The 27,583-nt window shown below is 44.0% G+C and overlaps 1 protein-coding gene across 1 annotated transcript in view; it reads right to left on the reverse strand.

The window, feature by feature from the left end:
* Positions 1 to 5,017, reverse strand: part of SPARC (secreted protein acidic and cysteine rich) — a 44,411-nt gene extending 39,394 nt beyond the window's left edge. The window contains exon 1 of the mRNA XM_068278393.1: positions 4,912 to 5,017. The gene's annotated coding sequence lies outside the window, so the exon portion shown is untranslated. The remainder of the gene's footprint in view (positions 1 to 4,911) is intronic.
* Between the last annotated feature and the right edge of the window lie 22,566 nt (positions 5,018 to 27,583).

Genomic DNA, 27,583 nt, shown 5'->3' on the forward strand with positions numbered 1-27,583 from the left:
TTTAGCCAAGTTAAAAATGTGCCGTAGGCATGCACACCCAGGTGCCTACCCTTCCACCATCTGTCTCCCAAAGGCAAAGCTCAGCCTCCAAACAAGACTACTTTACTACTGCCACATGACACGTAGCTGAGCAACCACTGTCACGTTACAAAAGTTTCAACAACTGCTAAACTCATAAAGGAGGATAAGTGGGTCAAAAGTCATGTCCTAGCCACAGCCATATCACAGCAGCCATATAACAGTAGCCCCGATATCCACATTCGTGGCACAGAAGCTTTAGTGACCACTGCCTTGTCACAGCAGCCTGGCTGACACCACCTGTGTTACAAAATGGAATGCCTACAGTCGTGTCACAACAATCTGGGTAACCAATAGCGGGTATACCTGGGTCACTGCAGCCTGAGCGACCACTGATCCATCAGAGGAGTCTGGCTGACCGCTGACGTGATACAGAAGTCTAATGACCAGAGGCGTATCTAGAGGGGTGCAAGCATGGCATGTGCCATGGGCGCCACAGCACCATGGCTTCCCCCTCCTCTCTCCTGCGATTCACCAGTATACTGAGGGATGACTCTTGGGCGTTTGTACCTGCTCTTAAAGAGGACATCTCCCACTACATATACCAAGAGGGGGGGGGGCTAATTATACTGGGAGGACACCTGTCACTACCTATCCTGGGGGGGGGGGGGGGGCTTTCTTATACTGGGGGGCACCTCTCATCACCTATACTAAGGGGATACTTATACTGGGGGAAACCTGCCACCATCTATATTGCAGGGGTGGTGTTTCAGTGTTTGCCGTAGGTGATATATTACCCAGATACGCCCCTGCGAATGACTGCCTGAGACCCCAGCACATGTACATGATGTAGCCACCCATTACTCTCCATGGAGTCGACGTAACAAACTATTGATATGGAATTTGGTTCAGATGTAGCAATTATCCTTTTTCCCTGCGTCACCTCACTTTAAATCAGATCTCAGTAGAAATATTTTTTGCAAGTCAGTCAAACTGGGCCACAGATATCACTTTACCAATCACTGCTCCATGCCCAATCAATGAAGACATCACTTGTGTGGCAATGCTTTAACTAGATCAGGCCCAACCAGTGGATAAGAAACCATGCCACGTGATAGGCTATTAGTTAGCAGGGAGGTGTGGCTTTGACTGACAGAGCTATCACTCTCCTCCCTGCATGCCCATTTGCCTAAATGGAGACATTTCCAGAAAGAATTGAAGTAAACGGGCATCAGTTGGTTAGTGAGGATCTATGAATTGGTGCAGCAAGCCCTTTCCTTTTTCATTTTTGAAAAAAAAAATGTGTACAAAACTTTTTATGCATAATTAATTTAAAATAACATTCTCTTAAATGCACATGGAAAACGTAGTCTTAGGGCTAGTTCACATTTAATTTAAAAACGTATCCGTAGCTACGTTTTTTGTCCCGGACGAAAAACGTAGCCACGGATACCAATGTTAAAAATAGGAACAGCACACACTCAAGTTAAAAACGTATCCGCATACGTTTTTAAACCCGGAACTCTCTGTCCGGACTTGCAGCATTTTTCACGGACCCGTATACACGTACGGGTAGTGAAAATCAATGGGGAAACGGGCCTCCCTCTTCACTGACATTTTGGGACACTGGAAACGGATCAGTTTCCAGTGTCCCATGGTGAAGGAGGGGGCCGCCATGCTGAAGGGGGTAGCAGCCAGGACGGGGGGCTGCGGGCAAAGCGGCGGCCAGGGGGGGTCACATCCCCCCCTTGCTCACCTGGGTGCCCCCCTCCCCGCTCCCCCTCCAGCTCGCATATAATGTAATAATTTGTACGTAATGAAGTTCGGCGAGCCGGGCACTTCCGCCCACACCGCTCGCCGTCACTTCCTGCGATGCCGCCCACTGAAATACAGAGGGCGACATTGCAGGAAGTGACGGCGAGCGGTGTGGGCGGAAGTGCCCGGCTCGCCGAACTTCATTAGGTACAAATTATTACATTATATGCAAGCTGGAGGGGGAGCGGGGACGGGGGGCACCCAGGTGAGCAAGGGGGGGGGGGATGTGACCCCCCTGGCCGCCGCTTTGCCCGCAGCCCCCCGTCCTGGCTGCTACCCCCTCTAGCAAAAAAAAAAAAAAAAAACGCAAGCGGATCCAAAACGTGTGCTGCAAAAAAGGCAGCACGGATCCGTTTGCGTTCCGGGTTTTGAAAATCGGAGCCCGGACCGCGGATGCGTCCCGCACCCGGAGCTAGTGTGGCCCTAGCCTTAGTGGGGACTCAGTGTGGGTGTTGTGAGTGTGATGGAGATGGACAGGGCTGGAAAATGAAGATTTGACATGTGTGCTCCTGACACACCATTTGTTCAGATCATCCCAGTCTAAAAAGGAGGACCTGACCATGTTACCATAGCAACAAGCATTCCTCTGGGCCTGAGTAATGTGAGAGGGGGAAGCGGGTGGGGCTCCAGCAACAGCAACTTTGAAAAGTTGATTCTCTCTCCTACATAACATCACCCCCCCCCCCCCCCCCTCCCCTTTTCTTTCTTCTCTCCCATCCCACCCATCCCCCCTTTTCTGCCTATGTGGCAGACAATGACTGCGTTAACCCATTTTTATGGCTCTATAAAGGGACCTGCCACGCAAGTGACAAGAAGAGTATGTGACAACTCATGCTGTCTGTCACCAGCTCCAGCTACTGACCCCTCTGTGCCACCATAGACCTTACATATCCATTCTCTTAATATTTGGCATCAGGGGCAAGGACCTCTGTGAACTGCTCTACCGCAGGATATGTTGGACTGTATATATATATATATGTATATATATATATATATATATATATATATATATATATATATATATATTATCAGAAAAAAATACTGAACAAAAAAATAATCTGAAAACTCAAAAATATAATAATTAGGATATATTTTTAATTAATAAAATAATAATTATACATAAAAAAAAAAAACTTTACAGTGAGAACTTATTGGCCAACTTGATATCATCCTTGCATCATCCTTACTATTATTAGAACATTTTAAAGTACAATTCTCCATTGCTCCAAAATTGGTGTTATTAAATCATGTGACCATTTGAAAATGTTTTTTTTTTTTTTTTGAGCTAGTAAATTGCCCTGCAGAAGGTTATTGTACTCTGTCCAGTCAGTCATCACTTGAGAATAAGTCAACCAGCACTCTGCAAGGGCATGCTTAAAATTCCTCTAATATCATTGCAGTGTTGGGTCGCCCTCCTGCTCTCATCTCTCTAGTGTGGTCCACTTAAACTATGCTAAGAGCTCTGTGGATTGCATACACATGACACATCATCATCTGACTATTATAGATCACTGATAAGTTTAAGTCAAGACCGTCCTACTTTGGAAACAGAAATTAAAATACTGCTTGGAAGTTTTTTGGAACACTAGTTAAGGTCTCTGCCTTGGGATTGAATCTCGGTTCCTCCTGTTCAGTAAGCCAGCAGCTATTCAGTAAGAAGACCTTGGGCAAGACTGCCGTACACTGCTACTGCCTATAGAGCTCTGGAACTTTGAGTCCGCCAGGAGGAAAGAGCAATATAAATGTTCTGTGTCTCTCTGTCTGTCAAAGTTTCCACACACCTCTTTACTGTCTAAAATTTTCCAAACTCCAAGAACATCTAGTAAACTCAACGTATGATAGAATCATTTATACACATCAATATACCGCTAATATTTGTGCTGCAATAAAAGACAATGGAAGCAATAGAGAAGGGAGTGCTAAGATCAGGCTTACTAGTAAAAAAAAATAATAAAGAACAATTAGCAGTTAAATAAATAAAGTTAACTTAAACTAAGTGTATGCTGCCATTGAGAAAAATCTCATGAAATATATATATATATATATATATATATATATATATATATATATATATATATATATATATATATATATATATATATATATATATATATATTCTATTTTTTAAGTAACATAAAGATTACAAATTTACCATTGCCATTTTTTCTTTTGAGGAATTCAGCAGAAAAATGGGTCTGTTTACAATAGTCCACATCCTCAGAGGTATTTTTAAATTAAATACCCCCCCCCCCCCCCATACCACCACACCACGTCAACATGAACAGGCAGCAGGTCCAGTGGTTGGCTGTACGCCAATTAATCTAAGTACACTTATGATATATATATAACGAGGCAATAATAGCTGGCATAATGTATACACAAGACTTACCTCCATACTACAAAAGCTTATATACATTCATTTTCCCCTCTCTATATTCATACACAGACACGTAAACAATGTCATTTATTTATTTTTTTATCAAAAATTCTGAAATTCCCCTTAAGTGGATTTTTCAAACAAACTCAAACTTCCCCTTGAGTGGATTTTTCACATTCCAGTCTATCTCTTTCTCTTGCCAATTGAATTCCATATCACTAGAAGTTTTCCTAAGTGTCCTCTCAAGATCATAAAATAATTGAACTCACCCTCTAAAGTCCATCATCACTATGATCATTCGTAGCAAACATTGTACCGAGTACTGAAATGATGCGTTATAAATCTAAGGAAGTGTAATACATGTTTTTCTTCTTCAACCATACATGAAAAATGACTAATTAACTAGAAACACACATGCCAATATCATAAGAATTTTAAAAAAAACCATAGCTACAAAAAACAACGATATGGCTACAAGTGTCACGCCTGCGTTGGCCAAGTAATTAAGTTTATCAAGATATATCTATTCCCTACAGAGGACCTGTCTAGTCTATCTTGTCTAGTCTCTACATCTATACTCAGGTCTACAGAGAGAGGAATTGATTCTGAGGACCAAGCTGGGTTATCTTCCAGGATAATAGCACAGTATTAATTAGAGTAAAGAAGAGTTCTATAAAGAGTAGTCAGTAGATAGTCCATACCTGGACAAGAGAGGAGAAAGATTCAGCCTCTGGGATGGTCTGAAGAATTCTGAGGACTTCAGAGAAAGTCAGCAGAGAGCAGCAGCAGGATGGGTGGGACTCAGCTGTCTGTCTTTCTCATTCTGTACTTTTTTGTTCAGGGGAGGTTGTTCCAGCCCCATCCTACACCCCCCCCCCCCCCCCCCCCCCATTCTGAAGATGCAGCCAACAGTACATTATAAAAAAACACAAATGCATTCTCAGACCAGAGCAATCCACAGAGACTCCTAAACGTTGATGAGGAAGTGAGCGATGAAGTTTCCAGAATTTGTCTGGCCTGCTAGGAGAACAATGTTGCCTTCATGGAACTCAGGGCACAAAGTCTCTGAGGTCACACACAGCAAGGGGGCAGTTATTCTGGTGTTTCCTCAGGTGCAGAATAACCACAAACATCAAACAATGAATGTGGATGGCTGTAACCAGGGATGGTTGTAAAGCACAACTGAGGTGAGAAGGTTGTGGAAATTGCTGCTATATTTATTTCCTTTTAAATAATGCAAATTGTCCGGCTGATCCTCTGCCTGTAATACTTTTAGCCACAGCCCCTGAACAAGCATGTAGGAGATAGGGTGTTTCTGACTGGAGTGCGTAATGGTTGGATGGTGTAATGGTTAAGGGCTCTGCCTCTGACACAGGAGACCAGGGTTCAAATCTCGGCTCTGTCTGTTCGGTAAGCCAGCACCTCTTCAGTAGGAGATCTTAGGCAAGTCTCCCTAACACTGCTACTGCCTATAGAGCGCGCCCTAGTGGCTGCAGCTCAGGCCTAACACTGCTACTGCCTATAGAGCGCGCCCTAGTGGCTGCAGCTCTGGCCTAACACTGCTACTGCCTATAGAGCGCCCCCTAGTGGCTGCAGCTCTGGCCTAACACTGCTACTGCCTATAGAGCGCTCCCTAGTGGCTGCAGCTAAGGCCTAACACTGCTACTGCCTATAGAGTGCTCCCTAGTGGCTGCAGCTCAGGCCTAACACTGCTACTGCCTATAGAGCGCCCCCTAGTGGCTGCAGCTCTGCCCTAACGCTGCTACTGCCTATAGAGAGCCCCCTAGTGGCTGCAGCTCTGGTCTAACACTGCTACTGCCTATAGTGCGCCCCCTAGTGGCTGCAGCTCTGGCCTACCACTGCCACTGCCTAAAGAGTGCCCCCTAGTGGCTGCAGCTCTGGCCTAACACTGCTACTGCCTATAGAGCGCCCCCTAGTGGCTGCAGCTCCGTCCTAACGCTGCTACTGCCTATAGAGAGCCCCCTAGTGGCTGCAGCTCTGGCCTAACACTGCTACTGCCTATAGTGCGCCCCCTAGTGGCTGCAGCTCTGGCCTACCACTGCCACTGCCTAAAGAGCGCCCCCTAGTGGCTGCAGCTCTGGCCTAACACTGCTACTGCCTATAGAGCGCCCCCTAGTGACTGCAGCTCTGGCCTAACACTGCTACTGCCTATAGAGTGCTCCCTAGTGACTGCAGCTCTGGCCTAACACTGCTACTGCCTATAGAGCGCCCCCTAGTGGCTGCAGCTCTGGCCTAACACTGCTACTGCCTATAGAGTGCCCCTAGTGGCTGCCGCTCTGGCCTAACACTGATACTGCCTATAGAGCGCCCCCTAGTGGCTGCAGCTCTGGCCTAACACTGCTCCTGCCTATAGAGCGCCCCCTAGTGGCTGCAGCTCAGGCCTAACACTGCTACTGCCTATAGAGCCTGCCCTAGTGGCTACAGCTCTGGCGCTTTAAGTCCGCCAGGAGAAAAGCTCGATATAAATGTTATTTGTCTTGTCTTGCTTGGATTAGCTGCACGCTCGTTCCACGTACACTAGTCAGACACTACTGCAGCCAACGAGATCAGCAGGGCTGCCAGGCAAATGGTATTGCTCAACAGGAAATAAATATGGCAGCCTCCGTATACCTCTTACTTCAGAGGTCCAAGTCAAATTGGGGAATCTTTACAATTAAGAACTGTACTGCCCATAATGTAGTTGTGATCTCTCATACCCCCTGACTTCAGGCCCAGATTTACCTCACAGGAGCCTAAAGGCACAGATATCCGGGCACCTCAGACTTCACCATCTATGAGCCTACAAACCAGGGCCAACGCTACCATAGAGGCAAAGGGGGCAATTGCCCTAGGGCCCCAGAGCTTGTAGGGACCCCCAGGGTGTCTCCCCCAACTTAACTGTTGTTCCCCGAGGCACCTGCAGAGTCTTCGGCTGAGCCAGATGGTGTCAGCCCTTGCCTCAGGGTCCTTGGGTGGAAATTTTGTAGCAACAAAGGGTCCCTACTGCCGATTTTTGATTGGGGGGTGTCTATTGGGGGGCCCCAGGGGTTAATCTTGCCCGGGAGCCCCATTGTTATTAGAACAGGCCCTGCTACAAACCCCCACCAAACTGTACCCCAAGTGTGCTGGCTGTCCCTTCTCCCTTACTTCCCTTACCCATCATAGGTAGCTACAGGTGCCCCTTAGTATTAGGTAGCCAGAGCTATCCTCAGTATTAAGTAGCTAGAATCCAGGCAAGGCAGTTTTCTTTTATGGGTGGAGCTTAGCTAAAAATGCAGCTAAAAATGAGGCTTGGGTAAGAAATACAAAGTTCTGATGCTGTGAAACTGATAAAGAAACACCAAGCCTTTTCAGTTCTGCTGAGTAGATTTTTAGTCTGGAGGTTCACTTTAATGTGCTGTAGTGTGCGCTCTGCACACCTTACATAGCAGAGCTCGCTGCCGTGTAAGGAGCATGCCTTCCTTAGTAACGCGCATTTCTTCCTTAGCAACTGAAGGACGTACCTCCTATGCCAAAAAAAAATGCATGCTGGACATAGGAGCTACGTCCATGAAAAAACCCGTCGCCGCGGCCGATCGAACGTTTGCCTGCGGGGGTACTCGTCACTGCCCGTTAGCCCGGAGATCAATGAATGGGAACACAGAAAGTAATGCGCGAGGACATCTTGTGGCCAAATACACCTACATACATTTATTTTACCAAATAGACTTACACATATTTTAAAATTAACTCCTTACTTCCCACACTCCCAAAAATACCCCCAAAAAATTGTAAATAAACAATAAAATAAATTGCAATAAAAATCCCTATAAATAGTTGCCTTAGAATCTGAACTTTTTTTTAATATGCATATCAAGAGGGTGTCTTACTAATAATTTCTAAAATCATGGGCTTGTAAAAAGTGATGGACGCAAAACTGAAAAAAATGCATCTTTATTTCCAAACAAAATATTGGCGCCATACATTGTGATAGGGACATCATTTAACCATTTCATGTTTCTCCTTATGCATCAGAGCAATTTTCACCTCCCATTCATTCACCAATAACTTTATCACTAATTATCACAATGAATCAATCTATATCTTGTTTTTTCCGCCACCAATTAGGCTTTCTTTGGGTGGTACATTTTGCTAAGAATTATTTTTTTATAAATGCATTTTAACAGGAATATTAAGAAAATAATGGAAAAAATTTCATTATTTCTCAGTTTTCAGCTGTTATAGCTTTAAAATAATACATGCTACCATAATTAAAACCTATGTATTTTATTTGCCCATTTGTCCCGGTTATTACATCATTTAAAGTGGACCCAAATTAAAAATACAAGCTTTCCGCAATAAAACCTATTTTCTAAATTATGATAATATATAGCAGCCTTTTTTCAGCTGCATGATGACAAATATAAAATATTTTACATTTATTGGAGGAACCCCTCCCTTCCTTTCATATTGCCAGGACAGAATCCGGCAGCCTGGTGGAGTAGGTGGTGTCCAGCAAAGGAGGAATTGCTAATGGCTGCCACTTGTATAATCCTAGTTATGAAAAGAGAAGGGTGAAAAGCATGCACTGAAATGCTCATAGGCTTGAAGGAGTGTTTATTTTTCTTTGTATGTGTCAGAGTGGTGCAACTAAATATTTTGAATTAAAAAAAATGTTTGGTTTGTGTCCGCATTAAATTATGTCCCTATCACAATGAATGGCACCAATATTTTATTTGGAAATAAAGGTGCATTTTTTCAGATTTGCGTCCATCACTATTTACAACTAATTAAAAAAATATTTGTAATATACCCTCTTCACATGCATATATAAAAAGTTCAGACCCTTAGGTACCTATTTATGTTTTTGTTTTTTTAATTGTTATTATTTTTTTCATTTAAAATTTTATTGGGGTAATTTTTGGTGTGGGAGGTAAACAGTTAATTTTAAATGTAATAATGTGGATCTTTTTCATTAAAAAGTGTATGTAGAAGTAGTATTACTATTTTGGCCACAAGATGGCCACAGTGAACATTCTCTTTTTATTCCTGGAAGCGAGATCTCACTTCCAGGAAGTACTAGGAGGACGGGAAACTTTTTTTTCCCTTTCAGGAAGATGGCGGTTTCTGAAAAGAAGCCGTCGGTCTTTTTAGCGGGGACTTAGATCAATGAATGGAAATTATATTCTCATTCATTGATCTCCAGGCACCACGTGCACGCGCTATAGCGCACGGGAGCGCGCAGCAGCACAGCAGCAGCCGCCTGGATAGGAGGAAGCATAAATGACTGGGACAAATGTGCAAATAAAATAAATGGGTTTTAATCATGGCAGCATGTATTATTTTAAAACTATAATGGCCAAAAACTGAGAAATAACGATTTTTTTTTCAATTTTTATGTTAATATTCCCATTAACAACTTCTTAGCAAAATGTACCACCCAAAGAAAGTCTAATTGGTGGTGGAAAAAAACAAGATACAGATCATTTCATTGTGATAGTTAGTGATAAACTTATTGGCAAATGAATGGGAGGAGTGCTGAAATGATGTATGAGGTGGAAAAACACTGAAGGCTGAAGTGGTTAAGCACAGGCAACGCGTTCCGTGGGTCTGAGCCCACTTCCTGTGCCAGAGGCACTCAATACTCCGGCTTTGTAATTATTTGGCACTGTACTTGGCCCGAGGAAGTGTCCTCAGACCCAACGAAATGCGTTGCCTGAGCTTAATAAATATTATAGACATATGTGACTGTCGTTATTGAGGTAAGCCACCTCCCCCTTTTCCGATTTGAGCATTTTTTACTTGGTTTTATACATTCTTTGGAGCCTCTTCTCCTTATTGTGCAGAATAATTAGCATCTTGTCCTCTGCTGAAAAGATAATAGCAGCAAACAATAAAGTAAAAAAAAAATGCTTAACAAACATATATATATTTTTAAATATATTTATATATTGTACGCAAGCTTGCGGACAGCTTGCAAGGCTGTAACTTGCAAGCGGTAAAAATGCTTACAATAGAAACGTGTACAAAAATTCTACCTCCTTTGGTACAAAAATCGTGCGTGGATTAAACGCCGGGAGGTTAAACACTTGGAAGCAGCCACTAATCCTCAATGAGCCTTTACAAAACAGTCTTCCAGCAGGGATGTGATCTCTCCATAGACACTTGCTTATAAGAGCAGAGCTGACAGCCATGTAAGTTACACATCCTGCCCGGCAATAGAAAATATACAAACCCTAAACCGGCCTATTCACAGATCTGGAGGCTCGTCCAAGTGCAAACATGCGGTCAGATGCCAGCCGCAGCCACAGGACCCCCAGAAATACATAGATAGCCCATTACCTGCGCCGTGTTCCCTCCGAGGCAGCGGGCGAACGTAATCTCGCCAAAATAAATGATCCTATCTGACAGGCAGCCTGAAGCACGGACCCTGGAGGGATAAACGAACGCCATTTATGCCCAAATACATTTATGTTTGTAGAATTTTAAAAGCCAGCTCTGGGCACATTGAATATCCCCCTGTGTATTCCAGTCTCCACTGCTAAAAAGACCAATCTCTGCGCAAATTTTCCTCAAGTCTTGTGGAAGCACAGAGTGGCAGAACCTGATTTGTAAAGACAGAAACTTCATCATTAGCTAGAATTAAATTAATCACTTTTGCAGTGCCTGGTTAGAATCTACTCTCCAGTCATTTCCTGCAGTGCAGACTTCCTCTGTCACAGACTGTAATCTACTGAGAGAGTTGTGTCTGTGTCCCGCCCCCTTTCGGGCTGAGCAGCAGGATGGCTTCAGATGAAATGGCCACAGTTTTTAAAGCACATAGTAGTTAGACAACCTTTACAGTGGGTGGTTGCTTTGCCCTTGATGATGGATGAATCGTCAGGAAAGTGGGCAGCAGGACAAACTGCAACCGCCTCAGCTTCACAAGCACCTAAGGCACAGGCCTATGCGGCCTGTCTACAAATCCGACTCTGGTAATCACAGACATGTCAGTGTCATGTCAGCTTGTTAAAAGTAAAGAAATATAGGGGTTTTAAGAAAATTTAGATACAATGACAACAGCGATTTTCAGGCTTATTGCAATGTCCTAGTCATTCCCCAGGTCTCTGAACCAAGGCAAGGCTTCCTGCTTCATTCAGTGATGCACTTCTCTAACAGAGAAGACAGAGGTGACCCGGAAGTTATAACATAGCCAAGATGGCAGCCGCGATTTTTAAATTGAAATGGAACGGAGACTATTTGGTGTAGAACGGCGATTCAGGCATCAAATGAAAGAGGAGAGCACAAGCTACAGAAAGATATGCATCTTTAAGTACTTTGCAGTACTGGTCGGAGTCTTAAAGGCATAGCTATGAGAGGTGCTCAGAGGCCCCATTAACTTTACTGAATAAATTATTAAACATTATAAATCACGACTTAGCTAGCCAGCCCAATCATTGTGATCCATTGGAAACAATCTTTCGGGAACAGCAACAAAGGAAAAATTGATAAGCAATCAAACTGAAGGAATCGTTCCAAAATTTGGATCAACTGAATGATTTATAGAGCAATTCATTGTTGATGGCACCAATAACGGCATGCAATCAATTGTTCGTGAGATTGTAGAGTTATTTGGCACCTTAAAGAGGACCACTAACGGTTCAATTTTCAACGAAGAATTGCTCAAGTGACTAGATAAATGCAATCGGAAATAGCATGTCATACTACATTGATTAGTTCACCAACAATGAACCAATCTGTACTTCCTATCCATCACAACCGATTATAAAAAACATTTTCCAGTTGACAAATTGCCATCAAATGGTGGCTTTAAGAATTGGTAGGAGTTTATTTTTTGCCAATCTGATCGCAATTATCCGATTACTGTAACGAATCTTCGCTAAAAACTGGACAGTTAGTGGCCACTTTAAATTGAAACTGAACCAACCAACCAAAAACTTAACCAACCAACCAGGTTTTATTTCCCACATTATCGGGTAGCTTTAGCCCCAAACAACATTGGGTACTTTTGCTAAAATCGAAGGTGCTCAAAGCAGGTGGTTTCGATGCACGGAGCGCAGTGACGTGCACTGAAACCAGGTGCCCCATTGCAGTAAGGCTAAAGCTGGCCACACACCATACAATTTTTTAAATATCTTTTCAATTCAAGAATTGTAATCAATTTTTCTGACTGATTGTATTATTTCAAAAATCTGACCAATGCACCACACACGTGTTAAATTTTTCCCCAATGATGAAAAAAATGATTGAAAAATATTGCCAATCTACCACATACCATACAATTTTGATAAAGATTGATCAGAAAAATCCAGCACTCCCGATCCTCTTTTATCGAATAAAAATGGGAAATTCGATCAGATTTCTCGAACGAATGAAAAAAAAGCTTTACATTTTTGGGATCGCAATCGATCGTAATGATCAAATTGAGGTAAAATTGGATCTTTCAGGTCGCATTCACAGTGGGACGTTATGGTCGCGCCTTACAAAGTCTTATAACGCAGCTTACCGCACTGCAATGCTCAAAATGTTGCATTGTGGCAACTCTCTGCTTGCAGACTTTAATGTCACATTAAAACGCAACATCCCACTGTGTATGGTGTGTGGTCACCTTAAAGGGAAGGTCCAAGCAAAAAAAAAAAAATGAGTTTCACTTACCTTTGGCTTCTACCAGCCCCATGTAGCCATCCTGTGCCCTCGTAGTCACTCACTGCTGCTCCAGTCCCCCGCTGGCAGCTTTCTGACCTCGGAGGTCAGGGCCGCATTGCATACATTTTTACGCATTCCAGCTAGTGCAGGAACAAAAATGTATGCGTTGCACCACTAACGCGTAAAAATGAATATGTTAATGTTCCTGCACTAGCGGGAATGCGTAAAAATGTACACAATGCGGCCCTGACCTCCGAGGTCAGAAAGCTGCCAGCGGGGGACTGGAGCAGCAGTGAGTGACTATGAGGGCACAGGATGGCTGCATGGGGCTGGTAGAAGCCCCAGGTAAGTGAAACTCATTTTTTTTTTTTGCTTGGACCTTCCCTTTAAGAGTAATTCGGATTAGATCTTCCTCTGAGTTGCGCCAACTTGGAGGGGGGATAGTATTTAACAGTGCCGGGGAGTTTTGTGGCAGCAGGGAGAGCCGTCATTCAGCTTCCTCACCAGCACCAGCAACGCAACAATACGTACGGGACCAACTTAGGCTCAGAAGAGCCCTATGTGAAGAACAGACATCCAGGCAAAGCGAGAGGGCAGCCCAGAATGATCTACCAGCCACACAGTACTGCCTACTAAAGCAGGAAATTTGGCAGCCCGCTAGTGAGGAAAATGTGGGTGCCGCCATAGGGTTCCGGACCGTTAGATTTATCAGCGAGGAATGGACATTTTTGGGCCGCTGCGCCCAATAAATATAAGGATTCTGGGCCTACGGCGCCCAAATTTCCTTTCCTTGCTGATAAATCGGATGATAACCTGTGGCGGTGCCAAAATTTTACTCATTAGCAAGGTGTGGTGAAGGAAGGGGGGTGTTTAGGCATCAGGAAGGGGGTTTGTGCAGGGAGTGGACAGTTAGGGTTAGACATCAGGAAGGCTGTTTGTGTGGGGGTGGGGTGTAGCGGTTAGGGTTAGGCATCAGGAAGGGTGTTTGTGTGGGGGGGGGGTGGTTAGGGTTAGGCATCAGAGGGGAGGGTTTTGTATGAGAATAAGCTTAGGCTCAGCTATGGTAAAATACTTCATGCTGATATTTTACTATCCTCTTTATTCAATAAAATATCGGTATTAAATACACATATTTTACTATCGGGATAAATGGGCAACCCAAATTTCAGAGTGCATTTTATTTATTTATGCACATGCCTACAGCCATGGGGTACAGATAATCCCGCCCAACCCCCCCCCCCCCCCCCCCCACGCCCTTTCAAGGCTCATGTGGCCCTCAGTGCGCACAGAGATTACTGTTTGCTTTGCTAATCTCTGTGTGTTTCCTCTTGTGTTGTGCCATCACCTGCAAGCAATTATGTGATTGTTTATGTCGTATATTAAGGCGGCCACTAACTGTCCAATTTCTAGCGAAAAATCGTTTGAGCGATCAGAAATTCTGATCGGATTGGTTGTAAATAACCTCCATTGGTGGACACAATCGATTATGAACTAGTGAAACAAATGTCGGCCGAATGAATTTTCGTCGAACCAAAATTTGGATTTTCTTGTTGGTTGTGATAGATAGGAAGCAAAGATTGGTTCGTTGATGGTGTAGTGAACAATCTATTACAATACTTCACTTCCGATCAGAATTTCTGATCGCTCGAACGATTTTTCGCTAGAAATTGGATTGTTAGTGGCCACCTTTAGGGCCCTTTTCCACCAGAGCAATTGCGATTGCTGAATCGCAAAATCGCTAGCGCTTTTAAAATCACTAGGGTTTGCTAAATTACATAGGAATCGCGGTAGATAGTTTCCACTACCGCGATTTGATTTTAACAAAAGCACGATCGCGATGCGGAGCGATTATTGCCGCGATTTTGCTATGCTATGCAGTGCATAGCAAAATCGCAATCGCCAGGGAAAAAAAGGACTTTGCTGAATCGCAATCGCTAGCGTTTAGCGCAAACGCTAGTGATTGCTAGTGGAAAAGGGCCCTTAGGCAGTAGTAACTCCACAGTGGACAGCCCTCCACTCTTCACACAACACGATACAGCAGAAGCTTTATGTGCTGTTTAAGTGCAGAAAATTGTGACCTCCCCCTCCGTTAGCACAACCTGGGGCTCCCATGAGTTACTGGTGGCGTAAAAAATGTAAAAAGAAACGTATTATGCCAAATGTTCTGCAAACCGCATATTTTCTCACAGTCATTTCACTTTCAGAAGGGATGTCTGTTTGCTTTGCTGTACAACCTGGACACAAAACCTAATTATGTTTATTTTTTACCTCTAACTCAAGGCAAAAAAATAAGATCGTCTATTCCCACGGTTAGGATGCCTTTTATTAACATTATTATTATCTATTGATCTGGCAATGACATCTTCTGTACCGCTGTACAAATTTGTAAAAATACTCCCTGTAAGGCAGAGTTACAGTCCAACTACCAGAACAGTGTGAGAGCGAATGGGCAGCACAGCAGCACTTTTCTGTCCTTGTTTCTAGTAGCTTTAGGAGCTGTCATTTTCCCCCTCCCTTTCCCTCTGCCCTTATTTATCCAAGGGAAGGTGTGAAGATAGCATCTCTGACTTCTCTAAACTCTTTGAAGCACAATGTACAATCTCTTCACTCCCCTTGCTGATGAAAGCTTTTGTTTGTTTTCTGATAATGTGTGTACAGACAGAAAGCATATGGATCATATTCAAAATGGGTGACTGTTAGCAGTGGGGCACCACAGGGGTCAGTACTGGGTCCAGTGCTCTTCAATGTATTTATTAATGGCCTAGTAGTTGCAGTAGGGGACATCAAACTTGGAGGAGGACTTAAGAGTACTTATCAACAACAAAGTTAAATAATCATATTCAATGCCAAGCTGCTGCAGCTAAAGCTAGTAAAATTTTGGGATGCATTAAAAGAGAAATAAAAACTCGAGATGCTAGCATAATATTGCCCGTTTAACTCTCTAGTAAGGCCACATCTGGAATATGGAATTCAGTTCTGGGCACCACATTACAGAAAAGATATTGCAGTTTTAGAGCAGGTGCAGAGACGAGCTACAAAATTGATACGTGGGATGGAAGGTCTCGCTTACCAAGAAAGGTTAGAAAACTGGGTTTATTTAGTCTGGAGATAAGACGCCTTAGAGGGGAACTACATGAATAAATACATCAGAGGGCAATATAATAGCTTGGCGGATGAGCTTTTTGTCCCTAGGCCTTCTCAAAGGACTAGAAGACACGATCTGTGCATGGAGGAAAAACGTTTTAGCCATTTATTTAGGAAAGGGTTCTTTACAGTAAGAGTGATTAAGATGTGGAATGCATTGCCACAGGAAGTCGTTATGGCAAACTCTATACCTGCATTTAAAGGGGGCTTAGATGCTTTCCTTGCGTTGAAAGACATCCATGGCTACAATTACTAGGTAATGCCCAGTGGTGTTGATCCAGGGATTTTATCTGATTGCCATCTGGAGTCGGGAAGGAATTTTTCCCTTTTGGGGCTAATTGGACCATGCCTTGTAAGGGTTTTTCGCCTTCCTCTGGATCAACAGGGATATGTGAGGGAGCAGGCTGGTGTTGTACTTTATTCTTTGGTTGAACTCGATGGACGTATGTCTTTTTTCAACCCACATAACTATGTAACAGCTGGTCTCCCAGAGTGCACTTGGATGAGAAGGGAGCATGGATGTTGGTTAGCTGCCGCAGCTAGTGTCCCCCTGTGGGGACGAAAATGCAGATCGCAATGGAAAGCCACCAAAAGCCCGAACGCGCTGACACCGAGACGCCGCCTAACGAAACGCTGCTGAAAGCCGGACGGACGGCAGTGTGAATCAGCCCTAACTAAACAGCCTAGGCTATGACATCACTGGGAGGGCGTGGTTACCTACCAATATACAGCAATATATAGATACAGGAAGTGTTTTTGATGCTAAAACCAGAATAAGTAAAGTAAAACTGGGTATCCTGCATAGTGCATTGCATGATTCTATACGTCGCTACAGTGCTTCCTTATCACGTGAGTTAAGAGGAGAATTAAAGTGGAACTGAACTCAGAACTTCCTCTCTTCTCTAAATGATAAGCAACAGCATAATAAACTTTAAAGAAAAACATTTCTTTGTTACAGCTGATACAAATCCTGCAATAAATCTGCAGTGTGTCTACTTCCTGCTTTCATGGAAGCAGACATAGGGTTAACATCCTGAGTTTACAGATTAGCTGCTCTGCTGAGGCAGGTGAGATTCCTGAGCCGAGAGATCAAATTACTCTAGTGATTATTCACAGAAAAGGGGAGATTAGACAGGCTAAACTCTCTAAATACATATACAGGGGGCATTTCTCTGTTTTCCTTCTGCCCTGTACAAGAGTTCAGGTCCACTGTAAGCAATCTACAGAGTAGGATGCCATAATGTGAGCACAGGCCCAGGATGGATAGACGCTCTCTCTGAGATAGATTATTACAGTCTGTTTCAGGCCCAGTCCTGATTATAGCAATGGAAGCAGCAGCTGCTCACAGAGCAAGTCTCTACATGACACAAAACATCTGGCCTGGAACTCTTTTCACACAGACAGAGGTGATTGGGCTGAGGACGTGGCAGAATAGAAATCCTCCCATTTTCTGGCCCAGTCCTCCCCCCCCCCTCTAAACAGAACCAAATGGCAGGCGGCAGATGGTCAGGACGTGGCGTCGCTGCCACAAGATTGCCGTTTACTTTACTTGAAATACTTTCTTAAAAAAAGGCTCATTCGAATTTCAATTCTAGACGGCCAGAGCTGCAAATTCTTATAGGAATATGAATCTCAGCTACGCTACAAGATTCCGAAGAATATTCCATTTATTCTTTGTGTTTCCTTTTTTTTTTTTCAAACACGTATTGTAGTCTGAATACTGCTTGGTTTATTGACAACCTAACTGTAGTAAGATCGACTGTTTTGTGAGCCATACAATTAAAAGGAACCTGAGGTGAGGGGTGTATGGAAGCTACCCCATTTACTATAATTCCTTTTAAACAATACCAGTTGCCTCGCAGCCCTGGGGATCTTTCTGTTCAGTTGTGTCTGTATCACAAGCATACGGCTAATCCAGTCACGCTTCAGGCAGAGCACCTGATCTGCATGCTTGTTCAGGGGCTATGGCTAAATGTATTAGAGGATCAGCAGGACAGCCAGGCAATCTGCATTGTTTAAAATTAAATAAATAAGGCAGCCTCCATATCCCTCTCACCACTCGACGGGTTCATCGACATCCCCTTGACGACGGTTGCCCAGCGACGCCTCTTCCTGCTGACAGGCATGCATGATGTCACGTGACATTGCACGTCGGGTGCAAACTACACTTCAAGCGATTGCGGTACTTTGCGTGGGAGTTGTTGGACATCTTAAAGATCCGCCGTGATGGTCGCTGTTGCTGCGTGACGCTAAGTGATATTTGCGTAGTAGTGCGCTTGTACCCACGGTGCAATATCGAGGAAATGACCACTCAGCGCTCATAAAATTGCTGGTAGGCAGGAAAATCGTCGGTAAAATCGCGACATGGTTACATAGCTTTACATACTTATACAAGTAGTAGGAAGACTTTGGATGATGGAGAGTCTTCCCATGTTCTCCAGTGTTGCTCGGATACCCCCTAATCACGGATCTGCATGCGGGCGTGATTATTGGAGCCGCATCCGTATCAACCCGTGATCGCGTCCCGTATTTTTTTCCGCAACCGGCTCCACCCGTCTTTCCCCGTATTCAGTATTATAAAAATCCGCAATGTCGTGCCGTGATGAGTCGTGACCCATAATTTTTCATGCGTATCGCCATGCCGCCATACGTAGAAATGTACGTGTTAACAGCGGAGATTGCGCATGCGTATCGGTACGCCATGCGTACATAAAAATCCGAATGCAGTAAAGAGGCCCTGTAGTGACATATAGCAGAATGCAGTAAAGAGGCCCTGTAGTGACATATAGCAGAAGGCAGTAAAGAGGCACTGTAGTGACATATAGCAGAATGCAGTAAAGAGGCCCTGTAGTGACATATAGCAGAATGCAGTAAAGAGGCTCTGTAGTGACACATAGCAGAAGGCAGTAAAGAAGTCCTGTAGTGACATATAGCAGAATGCAGTAAAGAAGCCCTGTAGTGACATATAGCAGAATGCAGTAAAGAGGCTCTGTAGTGACACATAGCAGAATGCAGTAAAGAGGCCCTGTAGTGACATATAGCAGAATGCAGTAAAGAGGCCCTGTAGTGACATATAGCAGAAGGCAGTAAAGAGGCACTGTAGTGACATATAGCAGAAGGCAGTAAAGAGGCCCTGTAGTGACATATAGCAGAACGCAGTAAAGAGGCCCTGTAGTGACATATAGCGGAACGCAGTAAAGAGGCCCTGTAGTGACATACAGCAGAATGCAGTAAAGAGGCCCTGTAGTGACATATAGCAGAATGCAGTAAAGAGGCCCTGTAGTGAAATATAGCAGAAGGCAGTAAAGAGGTCCTGTAGTGACATATAGCAGAATGCAGTAAAGAGGCCCTGTAGTGACATATAGTAGAATGCAGTAAAGAGGCCCTGTAGTGACATATAGCAGAATGCAGTAAGGAGACCCTGTAGTGACATATAGCAGAATGCAGTAAAGAGGCCCTGTAGTGACATATAGCAGAAGGCAGTAAAGAGGCACTGTAGTGACATATAGCAGAATGCAGTAAAGAGGCCCTGTAGTGACATATAGCAGAATGCAGTAATGAGGCCCTGTAGTGACATATAGCGGAATGCAGTAAAGAGGCCCTGTAGTGACATACAGCAGAATGCAGTAAAGAGGCCCTGTAGTGAAATATAGCAGAAGGCAGTAAAGAGGTCCTGTAGTGACATATAGCAGAATGCAGTAAAGAGGCCCTGTAGTGACATATAGTAGAATGCAGTAAAGAGGCCCTGTAGTGACATATAGCAGAATGCAGTAAGGAGACCCTGTAGTGACATATAGCAGAATGCAGTAAAGAGGCCCTGTAGTGACATATAGCAGAAGGCAGTAAAGAGGCACTGTAGTGACATATAGCAGAATGCAGTAAAGAGGCCCTGTAGTGACATATAGCAGAATGCAGTAATGAGGCCCTGTAGTGACATATAGCGGAATGCAGTAAAGAGGCCCTGTAGTGACATACAGCAGAATGCAGTAAAGAGGCCCTGTAGTGACATATAGCAGAATGCAGTAAAGAGGCCCTGTAGTGAAATATAGCAGAAGGCAGTAAAGAGGTCCTGTAGTGACATATAGCAGAATGCAGTAAAGAGGTCCTGTAGTGACATATAGCAGAATGCAGTAAAGAGGCCCTGTAGTGACATATAGTAGAATGCAGTAAAGAGGCCCTGTAGTGACATATAGCAGAATGCAGTAAGGAGACCCTGTAGTGACATATAGCAGAATGCAGTAAAGAGGCCCTGTAGTGACATATAGCAGAAGGCAGTAAAGAGGCACTGTAGTGACATATAGCAGAATGCAGTAAAGAGGCCCTGTAGTGACATATAGCAGAATGCAGTAATGAGGCCCTGTAGTGACATATAGCGGAATGCAGTAAAGAGGCCCTGTAGTGACATACAGCAGAATGCAGTAAAGAGGCCCTGTAGTGACATATAGCAGAATGCAGTAAAGAGGCCCTGTAGTGAAATATAGCAGAAGGCAGTAAAGAGGTCCTGTAGTGACATATAGCAGAATGCAGTAAAGAGGCCATGTAGTGACATATAGCAGAATGCAGTAAAGAGGCCCTGTAGTGACATATAGCAGAATGCAGTAAAGAGGCCCTGTAGTGACATATAGCAGAAAGCAGTAAAGAGGCCCTGTAGTGACATATAGCAGAATGCAGTAAAGAGGCCATGTAGTGACATATAGCAGAATGCAGTAAAGAGGCCCTGTAGTGACATATAGCAGAATGCAGTAAAGAGGCCCTGTAGTGACATATAGCAGAATGCAGTAAAGAGGCCATGTAGTGACATATAGCAGAATGCAGTAAAGAGGCCCTGTAGTGACATATAGCAGAATGCAGTAAAGAGGCCCTGTAGTGGCATATAGCGGAATGCAGTAAAGAGGCCATGTAGTGACATATAGCAGAATGCAGTAAAGAGGCCCTGTAGTGACCTATAGCAGAATGCAGTAAAGAGGCCCTGTAGTGACCTATAGCAGAATGCAGTAAAGAGGCCTGTAGTGACCTATAGCAGAATGCAGTAAAGAGGCCCTGTAGTGACATATAGCAGAATGCAGTAAAGAGGCCCTGTAGTGACATATAGCAGAATGCAGTAAAGAGGCCCTGTAGTGACATATAGCAGAATGCAGTAAAGAGGCCCTGTAGTGACATATAGCAGAATGCAGTAAAGAGGCCCTGTAGTGACATCTAGTACAATGCAGTAAAGAGGCCCTGTAGTGACATATAGTAGAATGCAGTAAAGAGGCCATGTAGTGACATATAGCAGAATGCAGTAAAGAGGCCCTGTAGTGACATATAGCAGAATGCAGTAAAGAGGCCCTGTAGTGGCATATAGCAGAATGCAGGAAAGAGGCTCTGTAGTGACATATAGCAGAATGCAGTAAAGAAGCCCTGTAGTGACATATAGCAGAATGCAGTAAAGAAGCCCTGTAGTGACATATAGCAGAATGCAGTAAAGAGGCCCTGTAGTGACATATAGCAGAATGCAGTAAAGAGGTCCTGTAGTGACATATAGCGGAATGCAGCAAAGAGGCCCTGTAGTGACATATAGCAGAATGCAGTAAAGAGGCCCTGTAGTGACATATAGCAGAATGCAGTAAAGAAGCCCTGTAGTGACATATAGCAGAATGCAGTAAAGAGGCCCTGTAGTGACATATAGCAGAATGCAGTAAAGAGGCCCTGTAGTGACATATAGCAGAACGCAGTAAAGAGACCCTGTAGTGACATATAGCAGAATGCAGTAATTAGGCCCTGTAGTGACATATAGCAGAATGCAGTAAAGAGGCCCTGTAGTGACATATAGCAGAATGCAGTAAAGAGGCCCTGTAGTGACATATAGCAGAATGCAGTAAAGAGGCCCTGTAGTGACATATAGCAGAATGCAGTAAAGAGGCCCTGTAGTGACATATAGCAGAATGCAGTAAAGAGGCCCTGTAGTGACATATAGCAGAATGCAGTAAAGAGACCCTGTAGTGACATATAGCAGAATGCAGTAATTAGGCCCTGTAGTGACATATAGCAGAATGCGGTAAAGAGGCCCTGTAGTGACATATAGCAGAATGCAGTAATTAGGCCCTGTAGTGACATATAGCAGAATGCAGTAAAGAGGCCCTGTAGTGACATATAGCAGAATGCAGTAAAGAGGCCCTGTAGTGACATATAGCAGAATGCAGTAAAGAGGCCCTGTAGTGACATATAGCAGAATGCAGTAAAGAGGCCCTGTAGTGACATATAGCAGAATGAAGTAAAGAGGCCCTGTAGTGACATATAGCAGAATGCAGTAAAGAGGCCCTGTAGTGACATATAGTAGAATGAAGTAAAGAGGCCCTGTAGTGACATATAGTAGAATGAAGTAAAGAGGCCCTGTAGTGACATATAGCAGAATGCAGTAAAGAGGCCCTGTAGTGACATATAGCAGAATGCAGTAAAGAGGCCCTGTAGTGACATATAGCAGAATGCAGTAAAGAAGCCCTGTAGTGACATATAGCAGAATGCAGTAAAGAGGCCCTGTAGTGATATATAGCAGGATGCAGTAAAGAGGCCCTGTAGTGACATATAGTAGAATGCAGTAAAGAGGCCCTGTAGTGACATATAGTAGAATGAAGTAAAGAGGCCCTGTAGTGACATATAGTAGAATGAAGTAAAGAGGCCCTGTAGTGACATATAGTAGAATGAAGTAAAGAGGCCCTGTAGTGACATATAGCAGAATGCAGTAAAGAGGCCCTGTAGTGATATATAGCAGGATGCAGTAAAGAGGCCCTGTAGTGACATATAGCAGAATGAAGTAAAGAGGCCCTGTAGTGACATATAGCAGAATGCAGTAAAGAGGCCCTGTAGTGACATATAGTAGAATGAAGTAAAGAGGCCCTGTAGTGACATATAGTAGAATGAAGTAAAGAGGCCCTGTAGTGACATATAGCAGAATGCAGTAAAGAGGCCCTGTAGTGACATATAGCAGAATGCAGTAAAGAGGCCCTGTAGTGATATATAGCAGGATGCAGTAAAGAGGCCCTGTAGTGACATATAGTAGAATGCAGTAAAGAGGCCCTGTAGTGACATATAGTAGAATGAAGTAAAGAGGCCCTGTAGTGACATATAGTAGAATGAAGTAAAGAGGCCCTGTAGTGACATATAGTAGAATGAAGTAAAGAGGCCCTGTAGTGACATATAGCAGAATGCAGTAAAGAGGCCCTGTAGTGATATATAGCAGGATGCAGTAAAGAGGCCCTGTAGTGACATATAGTAGAATGCAGTAAAGAGGCCCTGTAGTGACATATAGTAGAATGAAGTAAAGAGGCCCTGTAGTGACATATAGTAGAATGAAGTAAAGAGGCCCTGTAGTGACATATAGTAGAATGAAGTAAAGAGGCCCTGTAGTGACATATAGCAGAATGCAGTAAAGAGGCCCTGTAGTGATATATAGCAGGATGCAGTAAAGAGGCCCTGTAGTGACATATAGTAGAATGCAGTAAAGAGGCCCTGTAGTGACATATAGTAGAATGCAGTAAAGAGGCCCTGTAGTGACATATAGTAGAAGGCAGTAAAGAGGCCCTGTAGTGACATATAGCAGAATGCAGTAAAGAGGCGCTGTAGTGACATATAGCAGAATGCAGTAAAGAGGTCCTGTAGTGACATATAGCAGAATGCAGTACAGAGGCCCTGTAGTGACATATAGTAGGATGCAGTACAGAGGCCCTGTAGTGACATATAGCAGAATGCAGTACAGAGGCCCTGTAGTGACATATAGCAGAATGCAGTAAAGAGGCCCTGTAGTGACATATAGTAGAATGCAGTAAAGAGGCCCTGTAGTGACATATAGCAGAATGCAGTAAAGAGGCCCTGTAGTGACATATAGCAGAATGAAGTAAAGAGGCCCTGTAGTGACATATAGCAGAATGCAGTAAAGAGGCCCTGTAGTGACATATAGCAGAATGCAGTAAAGAGGCCCTGTAGTGACATAAAGTAGAATGCAGTAAAGAGGCCCTGTAGTGACATATAGCAGAATGCAGTAAAGAGGCCCTGTAGTGACATATAGTAGAATGCAGTAAAGAGGCCCTGTAGTGACATATAGCAGAATGCAGTAAAGAGGCCCTGTAGTGACATATAGCAGAATGAAGTAAAGAGGCTAACTGATAGTGAAATGGATGCCATTCTCATTGGCAATGGCATATGCTGTGATGATGATGCTGTTTAACGCCTGGCTCCATCCCCTTGTGCCCCTACAGCTGAGCACACTCTTCACTCTTCTTGGGATCTACCGCTTGTTCTAGAGGCGTACTCTAAGGAGCCTTTTCATCCTATCCAGTCTTGCTCTATTTGGAACTAAACGTTAAAGACATTATTCCTTGTAGCCGTAGCGTCTGCAAGAAGAATTTCAGAATTGCAGGCATTAGGATGTAAAGGTCCCTACCTCACCTTCTTCTCGGACCGAGTTGTTCTTAGTCCTGTAGACCAATTCTTGCCAAAGGTTAACTCATCTTATCATTTAAATCAGGACTGGACTTTACCAGCTTTCTTTCAGGAGGATACACAAGTAAGTAGTGTAAGCACTTATGGACTATCTGAGTTCTACTGAGGAATTCAGGGCTACTGAGAGGCTATTCCTAATGGCTATAGGAAGGGTCAACCTGCCTCAAAAAGAACTTTGGCAACTTGGTTGGTCAAGGCCATTCAACTGGCTTATAGGACTCTTAGCCTTGAGCCACCTGAACAAATTTAAGCCCATATCCACTTCACCACTGAGGGGTTTTACCCCTTGAGCACCAGAGCAATTTTCACCTTTCAGCGCTCCTTCCATTCATTCATCTCTAACTTTATTATTACTTATCACAATGAAATGAACTATATCTTGTTTTTTTCACCACCAATTAGGCTTTCTTTAGGTAGGACATTATGCCAAGAATTATTTTATTCTAAATGTGTTTTCATGGGAAAATAGGAAAAAATGTGGGGAAAAAATTATTATTTTTCAGTTTTCGGCCATTATAGTTTTTAAATAATGCATGCTACTGTAATTAAAACCCATGAAATGTATTTGCCCATTTGTCCCGGTAATAAAACCATTTAAATTATGTCCCTATCACAATGTTTGGCGACAATATTTTATTTGGAAATAAAGGTGCATTTTTTTCAGTTTTGCATCCATCCCTAATTACAAGCCCGCAGTTTATAAAGTAACAGTGTTATACCCTCTTGACATAAATATTTAAAAAGTTCAGTCCCTAAGGTAACTATTTATGTTTTTTTTTTATTGTATTTTTTTATTTTTTTTATTACAAAAACAAAAAAATTGGGGAGTGTGGGAGGTAAGGAGTTAATTTATTGTGTAAATGTAATGTGTTTGTATATGTAAAATGCTTTAGGGTGTAGTTTTACTATTTGGCCACAAGATGGCTACAGTGTGTTTGTTTACATGCGACCTGTAAGCGTCCGGAAGGACGCTTACAGGAAGCAGTACGAGGCTGAGAAGATCACAATGATCGCGCTGTTTCTAATAGAAGCAACGGATCATTGCGGGGGCTTAGATCAACAAACGGGAATGGATTTTCCCGTTCATTGATCTCCGGGCGAGCGGGCGGCGGCGTACATGAGCGGCGGGAGCGCGGACAGCGGAGGTAGCGCGGAAGGTACGGATTTCTCCGTCCCTGGTTTTTTAGGGGGGAAAAAAGGGATGGAGAAATTAGTACCGCGGGGGGTTAAGTGGATATCTACCTCATGGGCAGCATTCAATAAGGTGCCGGTAGAGAAGATTTGCCAGGCTGCTAATTGGACTACGATCCACACATTCATGAAACATTATAAAGTAGATATGACTACTTAATCTTCTGCTTTGTTTGGAAAACCGGTTTTGTCTGCACATATCATATAATATAGTAAAGTTGGTTTGTTGCACAGCAATCTGTCTCCCTCCCTTCTGTTTTCCTAGTTAGCTCCCACGTATGATGAGATGTAGGCATAGGGAATACGGAAAATTGATACTTACCTGCCGGTAATTTTCCTTTCCTGATGCTTACATATCATCACACGGAACCCTCCCTTCTGTGGGCTTCGGTGAATCCGAGGTTACATAGAATGGGGGGGAGGGAGGGGCAGGTAGGCGGAGCTGACAGGTAGAATTTATAATATCTTTGGTCCTATGGGGTAAAGTGGGCGGGACATTACCCACGTGTGATGATATGTAAGCATCCGGAAAGGACAATTACAAGAAAAGTAAAAGTGATTGTAACTTTTGGATTGCCTGGTTAGCATCCTTATTACTTGTTTACCAGATAAAAATAAAGAATTGATTTTTGATTTTATGCCCGACAGTTACTCTTTAAAGGTAACAGCACATCAAATTAATAACAGTGTAGACTATGCTTTAAGAAACATGTGGATGTCTTTAATTGAGTTGAGTTGCGTCTAGTTGCATCTCATTGAAAAAAGCATGCTGCAATGCAACATAATGCAACGCAACTCAAAGCAACTCAGCGCAACGTATCTAAGTGTAAACCCAGCCCTGGCCTTCTTCCCTCGCTGTCAGTACCTGTCTGGCAACGTTCGCTGGCATTCGTTCCACTGACGGATGCAGTGCAATAGTCTGTCAGACTAATGTGCTTGTCTCAGTGCTTGCTCAGCCCTCATTCCCCACACCTGCGGTCACCGGCTGTTACAAGTCCTTACAAGTGGCCAGATATGTGGCGGTTCTAGCGTGTCACTCTTCTGTCCCTCTGAAAGTTTGGTCTGGGCTGGATCTGATTGTAGAATAATGTGTCAGGCAGTCTGTGCAGGCTGTGCGCACAGACAATGCAGGCAGTGTAACGTGGCCACTGCTTTCACATCACAGACCATTTCAGTCTAAAGACCTTCCAAGTCATTTATATGAGTCACTTCCAAGGAATGCATTGAATGATTAAACTCGGAGTTCTGTATCTTTCTACTGAATATCAACATGCAGCTTTTATCTCCTGTGTTTGTACAGCGCTGACACACGCTCTGCGGGTCTGTACTTGGATCACACCACACGCTCTGCGGGTCTGTACTGGGATCCCACCACACTCTCTGCGGGTCTGTACTGGGATCACACCACACTCTCTGCGGGTCTGTACTGGGATCACACCACACTCTCTGCGGGTCTGTACTGGGATCACACCACACGCTCTGCGGGTCTGTACTGGGATCACACCACACTCTCTGCGGGTCTGTACTGGGATCACACCACACGCTCTGCGGGTCTGTACTGGGATCACACCACACGCTCTGCGGGTCTGTACTGGGATCACACCACACTCTCTGCGGGTCTGTACTGGGATCACACCACACGCTCTGCGGGTCTGTACTGGGATCACACCACACGCTCTGCGGGTCTGTACTTGGATCACACCACACTCTCTGCGGGTCTGTACTGGGATCACACCACACTCTCTGCGGGTCTGTACTGGGATCACACCACACGCTCTGCGGGTCTGTACTGGGATCACACCACACGCTCTGCGGGTCTGTACTTGGATCACACCACACTCTCTGCGGGTCTGTACTGGGATCACACCACACTGTCTGCAGGTCTGTACTGGGATCACACCACACGCTCTGCGGGTCTGTACTGGGATCACACCA

The sequence above is a fragment of the Hyperolius riggenbachi genome, chromosome 3 (assembly GCF_040937935.1).
Source record: "Hyperolius riggenbachi isolate aHypRig1 chromosome 3, aHypRig1.pri, whole genome shotgun sequence".
NCBI lineage: Eukaryota > Metazoa > Chordata > Amphibia > Anura > Hyperoliidae > Hyperolius > Hyperolius riggenbachi.